The sequence below is a fragment of the Dysidea avara genome, chromosome 2, assembly GCF_963678975.1.
Source record: "Dysidea avara chromosome 2, odDysAvar1.4, whole genome shotgun sequence".
Taxonomy (NCBI): domain Eukaryota; kingdom Metazoa; phylum Porifera; class Demospongiae; order Dictyoceratida; family Dysideidae; genus Dysidea; species Dysidea avara.
In genome coordinates, this window is record NC_089273.1 from 48850090 (window position 1) to 48853521 (window position 3432).

Below are 3432 nucleotides of genomic sequence, written 5' to 3' on the forward strand. Positions count from 1 at the left end.
CTGTGATTCATCCAAATCTCCTGGACCAGATTCCATTCATCCATATGTACTGAAAACTACAGCAACCGAAATCTCTCCTATATTAACTCATATCTTTAAACAATCATTAGAGTCTGGTACTGTTCCATCAGAATGGAAACATGCCTATGTTACTCCAATATTTAAAAAAGGCACAAAATCTGACCCAAGAAACTATCGTCCTATTTAACTCACATCTGTACTCTGCAAAACAATGGAACATATTTTAGTAAGCCAAATTATGAAGCATTTAGAAGACCAAAACATCCTATCAGAAAACCAGTTTGGTTTCAGATCCAAACACTCCTGTGAGTCTCAACTATTTATTACCGTTAATGATATTACTAAACACATGGACAACAACCACCAAGTTGATGCTGCAATACTAGACTTCTCCAAAGCATTCGATAAAGTAGCACATTCAAGACTCCTATACAAATTAGAATATTATGGAATTAGAGGAAACATGCTACATTGGCTGAAATCATTTCTCCACGGTCGAACACAACAAGTTGTAGTGGAAGGTTCCAAATTATCTATTTGTGAAGTGACATCTGGTGTCCCTCAGGGGTCTGTACTTGGCCCTGTACTGTTCTTAATTTATATCAATGACATTGCTATGAACATCAAAAGTGAAATACAACTGTTTGCAGATGATATATTACTCTACAAAGTTATAGCAACACCAAATGACCATCACATTCTGCAGAATGATCTAAATTCTTTAACCAAATGGGCAAGCGACTGGCTGATGGAATTCAATATTCCTAAATGTAACATTTTACAAATAACATTACATCACAACAAAAGTAGCTTTACATACAAAATGTCCAACATCCCACTCAATACAGTATTGGAACATAACTATCTAGGTATCCGTCTTCATCACAGATTATCCTGGAACCCCCATATCAACTATATTTGCAGCAAGGCTAACCAACTTCTTGGCTTCCTAAAAAGGACCTTGCACACTGCACCAATAGAAATTAAAGACCACCTATACAAACAACTATTACTACCATCCATTGAGTATTGTTCAGCCATCTGGGATCCCTACCACAATACAAGTATATACAAACTTGAAATGATCCAGCATCGGGCTGCTCGTTTTGTTCTAAACAAACCGTGGTTCAGATCTAGTGAGCAACAACACGACAGTATAACAGATATGCTGACATACCTTGAATGGCCTAGTCTCCAAGACAGAAGGACAATGACTCGACTTATTTTGCTATTTAAAATTTTGAGAAGGTTAATAGTCATACCTGATCGTTGTATACCTCTATCAGTTCCAGTATCATATACTCGTTCCAACCACTCCCTCAAGCTATTTCACTTACCAACAAGAATCGATGTTTACAAATACTCTTTCTTACCACGAACAATTATTCAATGGAACCAACTACCTATCTCTGATATTGACAAGATTGACATTGACACTTTTAAGAACAATCTGATTGGTATTGTGTGTAATTGTAATGAAAATTAGCGTGTTGCCCCTGGTGGGCTTTGCTAATTAATAGTAATAATAATAATAATAATAATATACTTAATATCGTACCTCCACTTCGCAAACATAACTTTCTTTTCTTCTCTTGGAAGGCGCCACTCGGGTAGTCAATGTAGGCTTCTTCACAACATCGACAGTAACCTACAATCGATAATTTGGGTAAATACTAGGTGCAGTACTCTAGCTTACGCATGCGCATCGAGTCGATGCTTCGACGGGATCGAGACTTCACGTAGTGATTAAATAGCTTGGGTAAGGAAAGTTAACGATACGACAATAATAATAACTATAATATTACATGTATCTAATCCAAAACAGCCAATCTGTAAAAAAAGTGTGCGGCCCTCAGAAAGGCTATGGTGAAAAAAGATGTGAAATCCAAAGTGGCGGCCAAGAAATGGCTGTGATGGTAGGTTAATGGTAAAAATTTTAATAACGACAATTCAGGTGAATTTTTGTGCCGCTTCACAAAATTTACCTAAATTGTCATTATTAAAATTTTTACCATTAACCTACCATCACAGCCATTTCTTGGCCGCCACCTTGGATTTCACATCTTTTTTCACCATAGCCTTTCGGAGGGCCGCACACTTTTTTTACAGCTTGGCTGTTTTTGGATTAGATTTCAATTCTTTTTGTATTTGTATACCCCAAAGCCGGCCTATAGCCAGCTTTGGGACTTTTTTAACCTATGTTTTTTTCTTTACCACAAGAAGAAGAAAAGATGAAGTAGATGTACTTTAAATATTTTATCAGTAGCTAAATGTACAAATTATATCAAGACTCACGGTAGTGAGTCGCGAGGCCAGTAAAGCAGAAACGCGCGCCGCAGACAATAAATGACGCGACCACTACGTAAGGATTTTACAAGAACGAACGTTGTCAAATTCGGCCTTCCTGTAATCCACCCGTCACTTACGCTATCACTCTGAAACTCTGGAGTTGAACTCATCGTGTCACTAGTAACTACCACACAAGCAAGTATCAAAGGGCGAGAAAGCTTTCCTGCTAAAATGTACCACATAAATGAATCAGTATCCACTGACTTGGAAAAAGCTCAATTATTTAACAATTATTTCCACTCAGTTTTTTCTACATTTACAGGTTCAACATCATCTGTACCTGACTTACAATCAAGCAGTGTCACTGCTCATGTTCAAGATATTCTGTTTTCTGATTCTGACGTCCTTGACTTACTTATATCTCTTGACGAAACCAAAGCTTGTGGCATTGACAGCTTTAGCCCAAAAATCTTCAAACACTGTGCAGGGCCACTACTTCATATAATTTGCCATCTTTTTCACACGAGTATATCATGCAGTTTTATTCATCTTGACTAGCGCACTCATTGTGTGGTTCCTGTGTACAAATCTGGGGACAAAAGTTCTGTGAGCAACTACAGACCCATCTCACTGTTATGTATTTTATCAAAGGTTCTAGAAAGAATTGTGTATAATAATATAATTAATCATGTCAGAGAACAATCCACCAAACATCAGTTTGGTTTCCTTCCTAGAAGATCTACGTTACAGCAGCTACTAGTATTTGCAGAAAAAGTCTTTGAACCTAACAAATGTGAAGTGGATGTAGTATACATGGATTTCAAGAAAGCTTTTGACTCTGTCTCTCACCACCACCTACTTGGCAAATTATAAACCTTTGGAATAACTGGTAAAGCAAGACAGTGGTTTGAAGCATATCTACACAATCGCCATCAATGTGTCAAGATAGGAGATTCACTGTCAGAATTATGTTATGTACATTCAGGGGTGCCCCAAGGAAGTGTCTTAGGATCTTTGTTATTCGTCATTTTCATTAACAACCTACCGGAATTCATTCAATTTGCAACTCCTTTTATATACGCTGATGACACCAAACTTCTATATGCAATTAGATCTCGTGAA

General features: G+C 37.4%; 1 long non-coding RNA gene across 1 annotated transcript; it reads right to left on the reverse strand.

Moving 5' to 3' along the window:
- Window positions 1–296: 296 nt before the first annotated feature.
- Window positions 297–1528, reverse strand: LOC136246199 (uncharacterized). The gene is made up of 4 exons (XR_010696297.1): window positions 1299–1528; window positions 842–1249; window positions 492–785; window positions 297–448 (listed from the first exon to the last, which is right to left on the reverse strand). It is a non-coding gene; the product is annotated as an uncharacterized lncRNA (long non-coding RNA).
- Window positions 1529–3432: the final 1904 nt, after the last annotated feature.